The sequence below is a fragment of the Podarcis melisellensis genome (genome assembly GCF_964234715.1).
Source record: "Podarcis melisellensis genome assembly, chromosome: 6".
NCBI lineage: Eukaryota > Metazoa > Chordata > Lepidosauria > Squamata > Lacertidae > Podarcis > Podarcis melisellensis.
Genome location: NC_138538.1, coordinates 58,518,213 through 58,528,622, shown reverse-complemented (window position 1 = coordinate 58,528,622; position 10,410 = coordinate 58,518,213).

Sequence of the window (10,410 nt, the reverse complement as noted above, 5' to 3'; positions counted from 1 at the left end):
CCTAATTGGTTGACCTGCTGTTGGGAATTCCCTCTCTTTTGTACTCTCTAAAAGACAGATTGAGTCAACATTTCACTTTGAAGCAATCCCAAAGGACTGTGGAGTTAACCTTACAATGTAAACATGTTTGTAAGGCACAAGACAAAATTTTATTGGATAAAATCTGACATACTGCACTAAGGAGTGCGGTAGATTATTTGTCGGTGTCATTTAAGTAAACAGAATACCACTTGGAAAGGTTAAATTAGTTACAGTAGACTTTGTCCTGGTCAGATCAGTGCTTGAAAACCCAGTGATTGATGCTCAAGGAAACTCCCTGGAGTTGGATGATGTGCTGTGAAGTGCCTGCTAGTGATTTATAAAGCAGCAAGGCATACCACTAAAGCCACATAGTCCAGACTCGGTGATCCCCCCCCCCCCCCCGCGTTTCCTTGGGTAAATGTTTTGAGGCATAACTTCACTGATGTCTCTTACTGGACCATAATACTCCTTTGCTCCTTGTTGTCCTTGCAGAGTTCCTCATTTTCACCACATGTTCCTGTTCTCCTGCATATGCCTGCATTAAAGCTTCAGCCATGGTTGCTAGACTGCATTTTGCTGCTATCCAACACTGAAACAGTTCTCTGAGTTCTATCCTTTCTATGGACTGCAAACTATTGGGAAATATACACCCCCCCCCACGTTTGCTTACTCTGGAAAACTGAAATTCCTCCGCTTCATACTGTAGAACAAATATTAAATAAGAATTACTTGACACAGTACATCAGAGAAAGGCCCATGGCTTTCCACCTTTGGTTAACAGCATGGTCCCATAACATTTAAAAATTATTTATATGTTCTTATATGAAAACCTGGGGGAATGTGGGATGACGGAAGCTTTATTCCCCCCCCCCCAACACAATGAAAATGTAAAAACATGAAAAATGCCACATACACAATATTTTTGCACAATAGTTCCTCAAATAGGGGTCCCTGGTTCCATGTCCCCACTAATTGTAGAGCACCGCAGTGCCACAACTCTTATAGTCACAAAATCTGCAAATAGATGCCAGCTCAGATCCCATAGATGCCAGCTCAGATCCTAATAGCATAGTGAAGAGGGCCAGATGAGGCTTCAGATCGATCTCAACTTTTAAGGGAGGAAGACTATCTTCCATTACTTAAGAAAGCTAGGGGTTGCCCCCTCTCACCCCTTCTGCTACCCAACAAGCCTTCAGGAGGTCAGTCTCTCTGCCATCTACCATTAGATTGCAGCCATAGTCGTGCCCACTAATTTCAGTGGGTCTTCTCTGAGTCTGACTTGGTTGGGTTTCTCCCATACTTGTGGAACAAACTGAAGGAGATGAAAAGTTGCTTTTAATTATTGCGAAGACTTCCATGAAATTCAGAATTGGCAGCTTTGGATCTTTCATATACTGCTTCAGAGAGAAAAAACCCTGAAACGATCAACATGAACCTTCAGTCGCAGAACCAATAAGACTGCAGTGTTTTATTAGACATAGAGATGGAATCCGAAGCAGTCCCCTTGTTAAGGGCAGAGCTGCCTTGTCTTGTGAGACAGCACAACACCATATTTTTGCTTTTAAATTGCCTCTTTGTTTTGATTTCACTAAAAGAAAGCATCCTGTATCGACTGGACAAGTGTGAACTAACAAGCTCGTAAGTTGTAGTTTGTTTACTGACTTCAGCTGAAGAACACCAGCTCTCTGAGCAGTGCCAACACCTACCTAATTTATCTTTATTTGTAGGAGGTATTTTCAAGGTTGGCTCTGCCTCTGATTGCCAGACCTGATTCTTTGTGTCTTGATTTAGTGCATACTGCTCCTAAGCCATGTATAGATCAGTATGCAAGATGCCGGCAACAGGTAAAAGCTCACCTTGAACATCTCATGCCACTTCATTCTTTTCATTTGTAGTGACAGGAGATGTTTGTTTTTTAAACAGAAAAGCTCGGAAATTTGGCCACTGTCACATAAAGTAAACAGAAAAAAACACACTACGATAGTTCTCCTCACCCCCAGATTTGTACAACTTCTTATCTCACTGAGGAACATGTTGCAGGTGAATTGCTGTAGAGCACATAAGGCAACTAATTGCAAAGGCCTTTGCGAATGTGCAGAGTTTTTACTTGGTTTTTAAAGTCACTCAGCATCCCAGAAAGCTGGTGGCACTACCAAGAATGCCTTGTTCCTAGTATGGCACGTGCGAAAGTCAGTTCTTGAAATTTATTGTGTTGTCAGCTACATACTGAGGAGGCTAGTGTTTAAAGTGCCTAGGCTCCAAGCTGTTTACAGTTGTAAAGGTGACACCCAGCACCTCCTAAAAGGGAGCATGGAAAACGCCTCACATAATGCAGACTGGACAGTGCCAAAATAATGTGCTCAGTCTTTTCCAACAATTGGATAGCTGCATTTTGGTCCAATTGAGGTTTCTGGGCATTTTTGTGGGCTTCCCCAGGTAAACTCTGCTACAGGAGTCTAGTGAGGAAGTTAGTTAAGCATGAATAACTGGCTAGGTCTGGCCTTTCCAGGGAAAGACATGGCTGGTGGTGAGAGCTGTGTGAAGGTACCATCTTAAATGGATGAGGGAGGTTGAAGTGCCTATACATAACATTAAACTTCTAAATAATGTGTGTTCTTATGTGTGCTCTTCCCATTTTCAAAGGCTTTTAGTGCCTCTAGGCAGGCTTCCAGGTATATATTTTATTTAAAAAAGGACTTTGCATTTCTGCAATATGTGTTACTCTGTGTCCTCAGAGTAATTCCAGTCTTTTCTGCCCTCTGTGGTAGGATTGAATTGTAACTCGTGTGAATGAGCCATTACTGTTTCAGCTTAGAACAGGGGTTGGCAAGGTTTACCTCGCCTGGGCCGGTTCACTCCAGTGGAGATCCCTCCGTAGGCTGGATCGTGTGCGTGCGTGAGCATGCACGGCCATGATTTCCAGCATCTGAGCATGCACAGATGTGATTTCCGGCAATGTGGAAGCGAGTCCCCGCACTGCATTGCGCTGAGCCAGTTTAGCACAGCGCGGAGGGACTCGTTGAGTGGGCAGTTTGGTTCGGGGGCCGGTTAAAAAACCCCCGTGGGCCGCTTGTGGCCCATGGGCCATAGGTTGCCTACCCCTGGCTTAGAAGAAGGAAATCACCCTACAAAGAAAGAAGCAATAGGCAAGTTGACCATAGCCTTATTACAAGGTTTAGCATTTCACAGTTGCCTGCATATCCTGTGCAGCCTTTGAGTATTTGTTTGCTGGGAGCAGACTGGAATAATTGTAGGATCATCTAGTGCAGCCCCCTGCAATGCAGGACCCTCTTGCCCAGGGTCTGCCCCCGCCCCCGCCCCCGCTAATGGGTCAAAGAACATGTGGAGGCAGCAGAAGTGGCTATGCTGCTTTCCCACCAGAAATTGCTCTTTTTGTCCCAAAGGTATTTGTGTCAGGCAGTGCTTGTTGAGAAAATGAAACAAATGACAAAGTTAACCCCTTTCCTGGTCCCCAATCTCAATCTTTGACCTTCCCCTACACTTTCCCTAGGGCTTGTCCCCACCGGGCTTTGGTGACGATGTTTTCGAGGCCATTTGACCTGTAAAATCAACTTTCCTTAAGTACCTTTGCTACTTCTGTCTTCTTGCCAAAATAATTTAAGAGCCTTGTTATGTTCCGAAAGCATGAAAAAGCCTTTAGCAAAAGCTAGAAACTATCATTTTGACCCTTAATGGAATCACTTCTAAAATCCCCGCTAAGGGACAATCACCTTGATTTATTGCAATGCATCTCCAAGGCACAATAAAAGCAAGAGTTGCCATGTTGGCCCATAAGAAAACAAAACAAAACCCTCCGTTACTTTGCATAGGATCCACTAAAGTGCCACAAAAATAGTAGCAAAGCTCTTTAGTTCTCTGGAATTCATCAGGTGAAATATTAGGAAGTGGAATGAATGAGGAAAAATAAAAAGCAAGAAAATAATAATAAAAAGGCTCGATGTTTAGGCTCACTTCCGACATGAAGACTGCAAATTCAATAGGAGTATCCAAGGTGTTATAGGGATCAATCACACACTAGGGGAGTGGTGTGTGTGTGTGCATCCCCAAGAATCCTGTATCTTACAATATTTGGTCTACACAGGACACCCACAGTTGCTTGCAAGATTAACCAACATAACCAGAAAGTTTTGAGAAGAGAAGACTCCCTGGTAAAGACCCTGATGTTGGGAAAGATTGAGGGCACAAGGAGAAGGTGACAACAGAGGATGAGATGGTTGGACAGTGTTCTTGAAGCTACTAACATGAGTTTGACCAAACTGTGGGAGGCAGTGGAAGGCAGGAGTGCCTGGTGCACTCTGGTCCATGAGGTCACGAAGAGTTGGACACGACTAAATGACTAAACAACAACAACAACGATAGACCAGAAAGTGTAAAGTAGCCATTAAATTTGAAGCCTTGCTGAATTACTTTCTCTTTGTTCCTGTATAAGATCTTAGTAGTACTTGGTTATGTGACCTTTTTGTATTCAGTTGCAGGTGGAAGGGATAAAGGATTTTCTGTGCATCCAAAAAGGAAGAAGGAAATTGTTGTGCAACAGAATACCTTGTAAAATAACGCACCACTTTACAAAACCCAGCTTAAGTGCAGTGAAAAATAATGAAGATTTTGAACTCCTTTTACATCCTTGGCCATCACTGCTTGGTGGCCAGTCAGCCCACTTCAATTTCAATACCTACTCTTTTAAACAATTTTCTTAGATGTGCTGGCAGAGTGCATTGGTGAGGTTTTCCTCCTTCGCTGGCTTTTCTGTGCAGTGCTGAGTTTTAGAAATTTGTTTTATTTGTTGTATAACAATGTAAGAATCATTTTACCAGGGGCTATAGGAAGTTTAGCAATACCACAAGAGGTCTAATAGCACAATAGTGGCCTCCCCATATAAAAATAGCCCTGCAATAAAGCAGTACCATTGCCACTTGCTAATGAATGGCCCACAATAAGGAGATTACCAAAGCCTATTATTGGCTTTCTTTAAAATAAAAACTCATTGTATTAGAGAACTGTCTGTAAAACTTGCATTGTTCACTCATTGTCCGGTGTTCCTAAAAACTTTAGAAGAAGAGTAGAGGGGCAAGTGGAGGGACAAGCTGGACTACAACTCCCATCATTCTTGACCATGGCTCATTCTGGAGGGCCAAATGTTTTCCATCTCAGAATTAGACAATGAGATCTGAACCAAGGCATTCTGAGCCTGGTATATACGAGCCATCATGAATTTCAACAAGCAACAGAACAGCCGTGGTGGGAAATGGATGACAAGAATGGAAGATGGCAACTCTGTGCTCCTTTTGGCAAACTGCTTGGAACCTTGAATGAATGACGGAATCACGTGAGACATGATTGATAAGAACTCGATGGTTGATAAGAACTCAATGGCAAGGTTAAAGAAAACATTATACCTAAAAAAAATGCCAAAGATAACAACAAGGGCATTATAATGGATGTGGAATTATCAATACTGTTTTGTTTTGAAGAAAAATATTGGAATATGGCAACATGACCATGACTTTTGAACATGTCAGAAAATCAGGGGTCCCAGTTAAATTTTGGACACACCTGTAGTCTGCATTTTGTGGGGGTTTTGCCTGTTTATGCAACGAAGTTACCTGAATTAAATATGATAAATGAATTACCTAATTAAATGAAATTAGTTGAATGAAATTATGCATGAAATGAAATCTTCCATTGTAGTGCCCACCATGTTGAGATTAAATGGGTGAGCTCTGATGATGAGAGCTTTTCTGCTCAGCCAGTTGTCTCCTGATGGTTGCTACCAATTCCTGATAAACAATTCCTGTGTGGTTGTTGTTCTTAATGTTTATTTTATTCAATTTTAATGTATTTCAAGATTCCTGCATTGCAGAGGGTTGGACTAGATAACTCTCATGGTCTCTTCCAACTTTACAATTCTATGATTCTATGAAAAGGTGGAAAATTCTGTGCTAGTTCCTGATCAATAGAAAATGTCTACAGAAAATCATTCCCCCTTGTTTCTTTCCTTGTTACTGCCTTTTCAACTCTTCTTCATGTGCTCCCTCCATCCCTAGATCTGGCTGGATGATTATGAATTTTATTCCAATATGCAGGTATTCTAGGAAACTTAGAAATTCTGTTTCATAACTAGGCAGGCTAGAAGAAGAGACCAACTCTTCACTCAGTGTGGCAAACAGAAAGCCAAATATATTTATTCAAATGACTCCAGTTGATTTGTCAATGCAGTTATAATGCTGTTCTTACTATAACACTATTCTTATATGATTTTCTATGTACCATATAGCTATCTTATACCTCTTTATGTGCCTGTTTTGCTTCAAAGGTCATAATATCTTCCATGGGAAGGTAATAACATGTGTACAGCATTACACCAATGGATTTGTTTCAGTTACAGCCTTGAGTCTGTGCTCTTTAATCACTGGTTATACTTTACTCCCTGAACCACTGGGTTGCTAATCTGGAAATGTGAACCTGTATTAAATCACCAAATTTAACACAAGTTACCACAAGACATTGGGGCAGTTGAATGTGTAGAGGACAAAATAATAGGAGAGTGGGAGCTCAGGTAAGATGAGGAAAGGCTTGGGTATAGATAAAGCCTGGAATCTAAATAGCACAGAGTGAGGATTTTATCCATATTCTGCCCCCACCCATGTATCTCCATTTCCCTCTACAGTCTCATGAGAAACACCCGTTTTCTAGAAGGTAAGGACAAGCAATGTGATGTTACAGCACCATCAGGTTAATGAGAAGGGAGGATTCGAGCGCCATATGGTAGCAGCAAGAGCAACTGACAGTTGTTAAATGTGCTGAGTGCCTGACAAGCCTGAGATACACCCAGCAAGATCCCAGCATCCTTGCATCCATTTTGAGAGGTCCAGTACGTTTTTGACTTCTGTTTCTGAAGCAGCAAGAGGCAGCTCCAGAAAGCCCGCAGAAAGCCGTGATTTCTATCCCAAATATCAAACGAAAGTTGGTCACAATGAATATTTCTGTGCCTTTGACGGCTTAATTTCTAGGACATCTCTGTCAGATTCCATTCAGCTCTCTGCCTGCCAGTGTGATCCTCCTGCGATTCCTCCAAATCACTCTTTCCTACTCATGTTGTAGCCTGTTTACCCCATTATCGGGTAGTTGCTGCGAACAATGTAGCACTTAGGTGGCCTCTGCCCTCCTCAAACACTTCCTCCCCCACTGTCTTCTGCATTTGGTTTAAAGCTTGAGGTAATTAAATTTCTCTCTTTTTCCCTCTAGCAACATTGATCTATATTGGATATTTAGACTCCAGAGAATCAAAGCTCTTTATTCCTGCCTGGAATATGTTGCCCTCAGATTTATTCCCTACGTGCATGGAATAAATGAGGAAGGACTAATGTACTGGAGTCATAGCAGCAAGATTTGTTAACCACAAGATGGCAGTTTGACTGCCTCGGCTAGACTTTTGTAATTGATGCATCGAAGCAGCCTCAGATTTTAGTCTGGCTTTGGCAGAGGATCCTGAGCATCTTCCTTTGGGGCTTTTAAATGGTTTGAAAAGTGAGACTTGGCCTTCAGTATTAAGGCTGCCGTGTTCTTGGGGAATGCATTGTATGGGACATAGTATATTTCTGATGGCCTGTATATTTCCGGGAACTTTTCAGATCCGCTCTTGCTTCATCAACTGTGAAATGTCTGTAGGTGATCTGTTTGTGCAGAATTACATCTGCCATTTAATAGAAGATTAGGAACATAGAATAACTGCCTTGGATTCACATATCTCAAGAGATGTGCTAATAACAGTAGGGTTATTATAAGTATCTTTTTTAAGTATTCCAGGGCATTGTAGTTAAAAGATAATATATTAAAACAAGCATAAATGAGAGTAAGCACCATGGTATACAGTGGATTTTAGCCCGTGTTGGACTTACTCAGAGTAGGCCCATTCATATTAATGGGCATGGCAAACTTATGCCCATTATTTTCAGTGGGTCTACTCTGAATGAAACTCAGTGGGTCTTGTTTCCGTAGGATTGTGTTGGATGCTGGTCTTATTTTCTCTAAAGAAAATACTCCCCTTTCCAGCATAGGAACTAGGCTCTTTTCGTCAACTCCCCTGTTCTCCTCTCCCACCCAATAAAGTGAGGAAGTTGAGTGCAACCATTTTGTAGCAAGTCTTCCAAGGTCATCTAATACATTGGGATGCTGTATCAAGCTGCTGTCATTGGGTTAGGGCTAGCATTATTCCTATCCTGACCATGAGATCAAAAATGCTCTCAAACAAGTGGCTCAGACTAGGACGTGTCATGGGTGCTTTTTGTTTGTTTAACTGTTACTACTTTGGTTAAAAAAGAAATGGCACTCAAGACACGTTCTAGTGTTAGCTGCTTGCTTCAGAACAAAAGAAGGAGAGACCTTGAAGGGAAACTAAAGTGTTATAAAAGCCAGGCACAGGGAACCTGCCTATGCTATTTATTCACTCAGAGTGATTTACTCTACCAAATGCCTCTTGAAACTTAAAGGTTCAGAAATCCCATCATTTGGAAATGACAGTAGTTCAGCAGACAGGTATTAGGTTTTTCTTGTCCACCATATGTGTGTGTGTTTTATAGAGAGATTATTAGCCTATTTATTTAAGTATTTTGAAAATTTCTAAACTGTTCCTTCATCCAGAATGGATTCTAGTGCCCTGTTCTTAAAAATCAAATTCCAATGCAATATTAAAGCAATGACAAAAAAACCCACCAAAACATCTGACACTGAAAACTGTACAAGCAGCAGTACACTTTAAAAACCTTAGCTTCCTTAGCTAACTTGGCAAGCGCAGAATATAGAAGACACAATTTTGACACGGGTTCTTGATGAAGGAAAAAAGCAAACAAAAGGAGTAATTCAAGAAATACACTGAAATACTGCTGGGATGGTTTCTTTCATGCCTGTAGCTTTCCCCCTATATTTTCAATGTGATGATAATTCCAGTGACAAATGTGGAAGGGAAGGCACCAAGACACAGGTGGAAATTTATAACTTGCGGCCTCAAAGGACTGATGGTCCTTTAAATGAACTACCCTTAAGAAAGTACTCCCTTATACTTTATTTTTTTAAAAATAAAAAACCCACAGAACAAAACCTTCTGTAGAACAGTTGTGGCAGTTACTGTTCCTTTCATAAATGCAGTCTGGTTGTGGCTGTTGTCTCTCCCGCCTCCCCTGCCATTTTGATTTACACCACTGCTTGGCTGAGTAGAAGTCTTCCTCTTATTTATGACAGTAACCAAACTTTGTACTATGGATTTAATTTGGGATGTGAACTAAAATATTTTCCTGGCTTTGGGTATAATCCTTCACTGTTTGCTGGCATTCTTGAAGATGAGATCTGAGCGAGTGTTTTAAGGAACAATCTCTGAGGAAAACTCAAATTACATATGTATTCTGGATGAATACATGTTTGACTCTGAGTAGCGCACAGTAAGATGAATCTATCCATCATACATGTTTAGTGTAAAAACCTATATTTGCTTTTCTTTCTATCCGTACAGATTCGATCACCATAGCTGGTTTGTCATTTGCTAAATACATGGGCTCAGCTCTCTGCGACCCCAGCTCATCAGTTACCAAGTGAGCAGGCTGTCATAGAAGCTACGCATATCATTTATTACTGTCAGGTATCCAGAGATCAGAATCTTCCCAGAGCTTCTTATCCTTTGATGGCTTGGAAATAGAATGACTAGGAAAATCTTGTGCATGAGAATAGAAAATGCGAAGCCTGAAATCCTGCAGGAGTCGGGCCAAAAATGGGGTTGGATAAGCTTGATTTAATTTCAGTTTTGCAACCTATTCTGTCGTTTAAAATTTGCTCTGCATAATGCATCTTGGCTGTTTCCGGGAAAAACCTAATTCAATACCAACGTTTCAGTAGGAACAGGTTTGGCCTCCAGAATGATTGAAATGGCGTGTAATCACAGAAGCTGGAATGTAACTTGCTTCTGAGAGGCTGTGGCTGTATCTATGATGGGGGTCATGAAATATACTGGTTCACCTTGTGACTGTGTCCCTGGAGGTAGTTGGGATACATCATGTGGAAGAAAATGCACATACCTGATCTGCTCCTTCATTGTAAGGTTTTGAACTAGATGACCCTTTGGCTCCCTTCCAACTCTCTACAATTCTATGATTACTGGATGCCCATTGATAAAAGTTGATTTTGACTTGGGCTGGAATTTTATTTACGCAGATGTTCGTTCTTATTTATATAGATTTAGCCATTCAGGTCTCCGTAAGTCCCTCAAAGTGATTTACAGAATAAAACAATAACATTGTGCCATATAAGAAAGGAATCAAATACCATTATTAAACATTAATACGAGCAGTGCATTAAAGCTGACAAACTTAAATGTTCATA